The following is an 8,957-nucleotide window of genomic DNA, read 5'->3' as shown; positions in this document are numbered from 1 at the left end:
CACAGAGCAAAGGCAGAGAGGTGAGAAACTCTGGGCGGTACGTGGGGATGAACAAGGTACCAGGTGGGCATCACAGGACGACATGCGGCCAGGCTGGAGGGCTGGCCGGAGCACACGGCAGAGGGACAGCAGTGAGCACGCCGGCTACAGATGCACAGTCCTTGTCGTTTCTGAGCCAAGTTCATACGTCTGACCTTGGCCACAGCGTCAGGGACAGACCCGGGTGTCAGGAGAGCATGTAAGGGGTGGGACAGAGTTTGGGTGAAAGCTGGTGAAATCTGGCTTGAGGGCGGCCACAGGTCCTCCCCCAGACGAGGAGACACATCCCTCCTTGCGCGGGGACGGGTGGGGAAGCAAGGAGGCTGAGGAGGGTGGGAGGCAGCCCCGACCATCCCGCTGCAGGCTGGAGACAGAGCAGCCGTCCCCTTGCACGCGTGTTCTGGGGAGTAACGCGGCGCCCATCAACCATGCGGGCATAGCGGGGGCTGCTGTCTCGCGGGCGGCAGGTGGGAGCAGGTTCAGCAGGCAGACGAGGCCAGGTGAGCAGGTGTGGCGGCCCCGCCCAGGTGGGGAGGCTGCCCTGAGCCCTGGCCAGCCTCTCCCGTCCTTGCTCGTCAGCCTCCGTGTGTCCGCATCTTCCCCTCCCAGCTGGAGGGTGTTGCGGGTGAGACGGGATGGATGGTCCGTGACTGTCCACAGGCCGTCCTGACAGCGATGCACGAGAGCGGACCAGGGATGATGGTCATCTGCGTGCCAAGCTGCTCGGTGCTTCTGGAGACAGGAAGCTGCCCAGTGACTTTGCCGAAGTTCTCTTTCCTCCCCAGTCCGTCCCTCTGGCCTGTGGCTGCGATCCCTCATTGTGCATGTTTCTTAAGCCTTGCGTTTTCTAAATCTGCTCCCCTCTCTGCTGTCGAGCCTCATGCCAGCAACACTGAGAGGATATTAACCTCTTCCCTTAGGCGGACAGTTGGCAGTGGCGTCCGTCTCCCAGAGTCCCGATAAGCGCCCTGTGATGGGTCCAGGCACCCCTCTGTATTCGACGCTGGAACCCGTCCTTGTTATACGCCGCACACCTGCTCCTCACCACGCCTGGCCCGCCTGCACTGAGCAGTCCTCCAAATGATTCCTGCCGCACACCCGCACGGTCCCCACTGCACCCTGTTCTCTCTTGCCTCGGCCAACGCTTCCCAACTTACTTTTCTTTTAACCTAAAATATCAGAAAAACAGCACATACGCCCTTATGACTGGCCAATCCGGGGCATGGCCCTCCTGTGGCTCCTGCCACAAGCTTAGCGGCTTTGCAACAGGACAGTGTTAGCTCACGGTTCTGCAGGCAGACGTCTGGTGTAGGTCTCACCGGGCTAAAACCGAGATGTCAGCAGCGTCTGTGCCCTTGCCCAGGCTCCAGGGGAGAAGCCACCTCCTTGGTGTTTCCAGCTTCCAAGCTGGCCGGCATGCCTGGGCTGCGGCCCCTTCCTTCCTCTAGCTGGAAAACCAGCGAGGTTGGTCTCCGCACGGCACTCCCCGCCCTGATTGCAGCCAGCAAGCGTTCTCCACGTTTAAGGGCTCGTGTGGTTGGATTGGGTGCACCTGGATAGTCTATTCTACTCTTCCGTTCTCAAGATCCTTCACCTTCATCGCACCTGTGAAGTCTCCTTTGCCACGGAAGCGAACGTATTCACAGATGGCGGGGATTAGGGCGTAGGCATCTTGAGGGCCCCTATTCTGCCTACTACAGTCATTCTCGATGGGAAGGGAGGGGTGGTCCGAAAGTGTGCAGAGTGATTGCACCTGAGGACCTGGGTCCGAATGTCCTGGAATCCCAGCACGACCCGCACGTACTCGTGCCCTCATTCTGACTTTCGATACTAAGAATGTATCGTTTGAGTGTTTACTCAACACCCGTTGTAAGTCACGTTGTCCTAAGTGCCCTTGTGAAGTCACCTTCATGTAAGTCTCCTAAGTCTAAAGCAGAAACAGGATCAGAGAGGTTAAGTGAATGGTTCAAGGTCACACAGCTAACAGGTGTGTCATGTAAGTGGGTTTGGGGACCCAGGTTTGGTTTTGTAACGCCAGTTCTGACGCTGCTTCTGTTAAAGCTCAGCAAAGTCATAGACTGGGGTTGACCTCTCACCTCCGGAGCTGCTGAGGTTACACTGAGGTCACCGTGGGCATCTTCTGACTCTTCTGCCAGATTCCCGGGTGTGACTGCCTAGTACACGGGATGGAGAGCCTGAGCTGGCCAGCCTGCAGGCCCTCCCAGGCGGCCACTTTCTCTTTTGCATGTGGGGCTGATGTCTGGAGACCTGGGCTTGACCTTTCACCCTCTGTGCCCTTTACTCGACCTTGGGCAAGTTCCACGGCCTCTGTGCCTCAGGTTCACATCCCCGAGGAACCACTTACTGATGTGAGGTCCTGAACAACCCGCTGCACGTCCTGAACCCTCAGTTTCCCCAAGTGTCACCTGGCGGAAGCAATGGTACCCATATCCCGGGAACGCCGGGAAGCAGGCGTGGAAAGTGCCCAGCCCACAGCCCGCATGCGATGCAGACCAGCAGCCCCGCCGACGGCTGTGAGACTCTCTCGCGGGACAGCCGTGGGCTCTAAGGAGGCGACAGATGAAAGTTCATCAACTGATGGGCTCTTCCAAGGACTTACTTTGAAAATCATTTATTTTAAAAGAGGCTAGCAATCCAGGACTACACACTTTTCTGTGAAAAAGAGCAATTTCAAGCACTCAGAGGTATGAGAAGTGAATGGGACGCCCCTGGGGCCCACCTCCCTGCACGCCCTCCTGGAAAGGCGACTGCTGTCACGTTTTGATGCCTCTGTCCAGGTGTTCTCCCAGATGAAAGGTCGTTCCTGCTGCAGGAGAGGTGTCCCCAGTGTCAACTCAGACGCCCTAAGGCTGGACTGGCAGGCGGGGGCGCCAGGAGACTGGGACTTGCCCCGCACTGAGCTGGGGCTGGGCTCGGCCGTGTGAGGCCAGGAGGGGGCGCCCGGGGTCCATGTGGACAGCTGTGTGGCCGGCCAGCCTCCCGCACAGAAACCACGCTGGCCACCAGCTCATTTAGTGAGACCAGGCCAGGGATGGAACAAGGCCGCTTCAGGGGACAGCCGGGCACTACAGACCCAGCCAAAGCTCATGACAGTGCAGTTGGCTCTAGGCGAGAACACGGGGTGAGAGGTTTCCCCGAGGGGCCCCAGAGCCCCTCAGCACACAGGGTCGTCCTCCAGCCGCTGAAGAGCATCTTCTTAACGTCCGGTCTCGGGTCGAGGTCTTAGAAGGTCACCGACAGGCCGCATGTGGTTGAACGGGCTTCTTGCACGGCGTGTCCTACTGTGGCTGAGGCCGGTCTGGAGGCCACAGGCCTGCGCACCGGCACACGGAGCTTTCTCCCTGCAGAGCGGCTTCTCAGCGAGGCCAGCGGGTGAAGGACGGCAGGTGGATCCCGTAGGCCGGAGAGGATGCTCCCTGTGTCCGGACGCGCCACAGCGGCTGTGCAAACGGTAGCGGGACAAAGCTTTGCAGAGGACAGTTGCAGATTCGCTAACCACGTGTGTCCGCAGTCGGGGGCCCCGTAGCCCCTGCGAGAAGGCTGGCATTTGTGCCGAGAGTGGAAGGGAGGTGACGGAGCCGCCAGCGTCTGTGGCGAGGACAGCAGGACGTCCTGCCTGGCTTCGTGGTCCTCTACCGTGCCGGACGCAGCGCTGAGCATATCCGCTCACCGGCCGCCTGCCTAGGACTTTCTGCTCCTCACTTGGCTCCCCCCACGCAGCGGAGCCAACTGCCCCCTGGCTTTTCCTGGCCCCCAGGGTGCACGTCCTACCTTGGGGCCTCCGCCCTGGGTCATCACCTCTTCCGCAGCTGTCCAGGTGCCTGCTCCCGCTTCCCCGGACGTCCCCGTCCCCTGGAGGGACACCTTGCCAGTCAGCACTAACCTGAGTGCTGGTGACGCTTCGAGATGGGTTGACTCCCCAGCCTCGACGCGCTTCACCCCCTCCTCCTGTGCGCTTTCTCCCAGGACATTGTCATCGTCCCACATACTTTGGTTCTAGTATTTACTCTTTATCTGTCTTGCCCGAGCAGAAATGTGAGCCCCACAAACACAGCTGTCACTATTTTGCCGATGAATCCAAAATGCCTAACACAGAGCCTCCACGTGCTTGGGGGTCAAGAAGTACGTTTTTACTTGATACAACAGAGAGACTGCTTCATATCACGACATTTGCCGCGTGGAAGATCCGGGCGATAAAAATGTGTGTACAGTATATTCTCATTTATAGAGAAAACCATAAGCATTAAAATATCACAAGCGTGTGACCCAAAATATTGATGGTGCTTATTGCTGGGTGGTAAGATTACAAAAGATTTCTGCTGTATTTTTGGAATGTTTAGGGTTTTTTTTTTTAATTTTAATTTTTTTAATTATATTATGTTAGTCACCATACAGTACATCCCCGGTTTCCGATGTAAACTTCGATGATTCATTAGTTGCGTATAACTCCCAGTGCACCATGCAATATGTGCCCTCCTTACTACCCATCACCAGTCTATTTATTTGACAGAGATAGAGACAGCCAGTGAGAGAGGGAACACAGCAGGGGAGTGGGAGAGGAAGAAGCAGGCTCCCAGCGGAGGAGCCTGATGGGGGGCTCCATCCCATAACGCCGGGATCATGCCCTGAGCCGAAGGCAGACGCTTAACGACTGTGCCACCCAGGCTCCCCGGAATGTTTAGGGTCTTTAAAGAGGGTGAATGGTTTAGCCCAGAAGAACCACATGTCACCTCCACTCACAAGTCACTCTCCATAACTAGTGATCCCACCCCAAACCCCTGCACTGGCCTAGAAAGTGTGATCCTTCCATGTGTCCAGCAGGCGAAGACCTGGAAACACGTGAACGCTATAAATCATGAACGCCTGACGACAGCAAGAACCGTCTTTATTTTCCCACACGGCATGCGAGTTTTCTCCAAGCCGTTGTTTTGTAATCCACGTTCTTCCTTCTAACTTGCGATGCCACCTCTGTCCTACCGAGGACATGTCTGGACTCGTCCTTGGTCCCGTCAGCGTCTGTCTCTGCTTCTGGATGAGCTCCGCGCCTGCTGTCGCGGTGACTCCGTGACGTGTCCCCGTGTCTGATGGGACTCTCTCTGTCTTTGCTCTTTGTCAAAACTCTCAGCTCCTTGTATTTGTTCCTTCGTAAAAACTTCAAAATCAGTGTTGCAAGTTTCCTAAATAATCCCATTGGGATTTAATTGAAGTTTCATTACATTTATAAATTAATTTGGGGGAAATTGTCATCTTTGGAGTATTAGGTCATTCCATATACGGATACGGTGTTCAGCTTTTCTCCTTTATCTTTAATAGCGTCCGAAAATTTTATTTATTGAGGTCTTGTTCTGTTTTCACTAGATTTTTTCCTACATAGATCATAGATTTTGCTGTAGCTGTTAGTATTTTATTTTCTGTATTTTATCGACTTGTTTATTGTGAGTGTATAGGAATATAAGTGATTTTTATATGTCGATGTTATACTTGGAAACGCTGAAATGTCTGTGCTGTCGAAAGAGTTTTGATTCTTTTGGGCTTTTCTAGGTAAGTAACCCAATTATCTACAAATAATGGTGATTTAGACTCTTCCCTTTTGGTCCTTATACCTGAGGTTATTTTTATGTTCTTTCCGTTGTTACTTTTCTTGTCCTGATTTTTGGCCAGACGTCCAGGACTGTCGGGACCAAGTATCGGTGATGTAGGCAGCCTTCTCTCATTCGCGGTATTAATAAGACAGTGACTAAAGTTCCTCTGTATGTGCTGACGGGAGAATATACACCGTTTTCTCTGAAAGAGTTTACAGAGATTGGAATGATCTATTCCTTGAAATGGAGCTTTTGACAAAACAAATGAATGAAACTATCTGGGCCAGTGTTTGTGGGAAGACTTGTAAACCAGTTTCTAATTGTTTTAGTAGTTATACAATGACGAAGCCTTCCTTTTTCTGTTAGTTTCTACTTCACTTCTATATTTTTGAGGTATTGAATACAGTGACGTGTACAGCTCTCAGGTGCACGATTCAGTGAATTCTACAGACACACGCTCACGTACTCACGCCTTGTCAAGAACTAGAACATTGCCATCACCCTAGGAAGTTCTCCGTGCCCTTTCTCACCCAATCCTGATCCTTCCTCAGAGCCAACCGCTGTTCTGATTTCTTTCCCTATAGATTACTTTGCCTAATCAGGAAGTTCACATAAAGGGAATCAAGAGAACGTACTCTTTTGTGTGGAATAATGGTTTTCAGATTAATCTACGCCGTTGCGTGTACTAATAGATCCTTCACTCTCATTTTTCCAAATACTATATTGTATGAGTGTATTGTTTCCAGATTTGGGCTACCATTCATAAAGCTATGAACCTTCCCAAACAAGCTAAACGAGTTTCTCGTATGTTCGTGTTTTCACCTATTCCAGGGGAATATGCAGAGGAGGTCATAGGGTAGGTAAATATTTAACTTTGTGGGCAACTTCCGTATCGTACGAGAGGTAAAATACTATAGCTCCTCGTTTGGTGCTGTCAGTCATTAATAGGCATACGTTGAGTGGTTTTATAATAATACCTTACAAGAATTTTATTTTCTTGATAACCAGTGCTGTTAAGTACTTTTTTCATGTGTTTATTGGCCATTTTAATCTTTCTTTATGACTAGTTTGATTTGATTAAGACTTCGGTGCGTTTTTATTTGGATTATTTGTCATGTTATTATTGATTTGCAGAAACTTTTTATATATACTGGGTCAAAGTCCTTTGTCAGATATGGGTATTCACAAATGTTTCCATGAAACTGTCAGGTTCCTTGGCCTCTGCAGACGGGTTAAGGTCTTGTTCTCTGTGAGCTGGACCAAAATAGAACTGAAGCTACTTGGGGCAGGGTGTTTGGTGAGAAAGTCTGCACAAACTGCTCTCATTTCTTATCCTCATCAGTGGGTCCTTCCCTCAGGAACCACTCAGAAATTCTGTGTCCACTCTGAGTGTTTCTGGGGGCTGCTGCTGTCTGATTTTCTGGTGTCCAGGCTGGGGGGGAATGGAAGGCTAGAGTCCTTCAGTTGCTGGTCAAGCTGATGACACTCTGTTACTGATGTCCCAGCTTTCCCAGCACCCTGCATCAATTCTGTATTACTTTATTAATTTTTTGAGTCCCTACTTGGTTCTTGAATTATATCACTAAGTCAGACAAACAACAGAAAACAACAATAAAGTCGAACCCAAACTAACCAAAGCCCCTGGTTCTCAGGGGGCCTCTGTTGAAGAGACAGGCGGTGAACAGTAGATGTGATGGGGGATTACAGACTACGTCAGAAGGTGTTACAGGCTACGGGATAATTGTGGAGTTGTGCAGGACAATCGCGAATATGTTTATGTCTGTGTGGAGGGGAGACGTACGTGGTAATATTGAAAGGGGAAGCCAGCAAAGGTCCCACTGAGGAGGACGTCTGAGCAAAGCTGGAGAGGAGGAGCAAGACTGAACCATGCGAACATCTGAGGGAACCCCAGTGAAGAGGCGCTGAGGTCCAAGTGCCCCTCACGTGCTGGGAAAACAGCGAAGAAGCTGGTGCAGCTGGAATGCAGCCACCAAGGGGGGAGAACACTAGAGAAGGAGGCACAGAGGCCACAGCGCTTGTAGGACCCTGTAGGGACCTGAGCTTTTGCTGTGTGTGAGATAGGGGCACTGCCCTGGCCTTACCGCTTGTCTCTTGCGGTCTGCTGCCTCCAGGCCTGCCATGCCGACGCCAGTGCCTCAGCAACGTGTGGGAGAGAAGGGACACCAGCAGAAGGTGCTTCGCAGAGCCTGACCCTCCTGGAGGCCGCTGGGTCTCCCTCGTGCAGGATGCCTGCCCCCAAGGTGGTTGGGTCTGTCTGCCCACTCAAGTTTTCTCCCTGTTCCTCTCTGATTCTAGGGTGCACCAACCTCCCCTTACTTCTGTGGTTCGGTGCAAAGAAAGGAGCCTACAGCCGGCTTGGCATCTTGTCCAGAGTTTCTGAGCATGCGTTTATTATCATGGTAAACAGAAAAAAATAATAATACTCAACAGCACACATTACACAAATCATTCACTATAAAATCAAGGTACTCTTAGCCACAGCGTTCCGCCAGAAAACCTATGAGAAATAATTTGTATGAGCAAAAAAGACAATGTGCATCACACTGAGTCTCTCTCAGCAGTCACAGCGAGGCTCTGCGAACTTACACCTGCATCGTGTAACCGGGAGCTTCTGTAGGGAAGCTCCCTGGGGGGCAAGACCCATCATGCTAATATTCAGGGATCAGCTCCTAACTTCACCAAGTTAGCTAGAAGAAGACTGAGAAGTTTTAACCCACTGCTCCCACCAGGACCCCTAGCCAAAGCTCAATAAGTCCCTTCCGTTATCATTATTTTTTTTAAAAAAGCTGCTCATTTTTATTTTTTCTCTTTATTTTTTTAAAGTAAGCTCTGTGCCCCATGTGGGGCTTGAACTCACAGCCCTAAGATCAAGAGTCGTGTGTTCCACCAACTGAGCCAGCCAGGTGCCCCAAGGCTTGACCTCAAGGCTTAGTTTGAAATCAAAAGAGGAGAGGAGGGTCAAAACCAGCCCCTTCCCCTATGTGATGCATATGCCATGGGAAGCACATCCTGTCTTCCCGCATACTTGCATCGTGAATTTGCCCAACCTAGAGACAGAACATCTGAGAACGCGGTTATTACGAGAAGTATAATCACTTCAAACAGCATAGGATAGTGACAAAAAGCTTTTCCCTATGTAAACCTACGGATGAACTATGACCTCAGCCCTCACTTAGAGCTAAATCGTGGAAGTCTGAGAGACAGCGCACTGTCATTGACGCAGACTGTCCAGATGGAGGTGAGACAGGACGGCACTCCTGTTTTTTTAAAATATTTTTTTATTATATTATGTTA

Source organism: Ursus americanus, chromosome 16 (assembly GCF_024610735.1).
Source record: "Ursus americanus isolate L20-20 chromosome 16, mUrsAme1.1.p, whole genome shotgun sequence".
NCBI lineage: Eukaryota > Metazoa > Chordata > Mammalia > Carnivora > Ursidae > Ursus > Ursus americanus.
Note: the sequence above shows the minus strand (reverse complement) of the source record.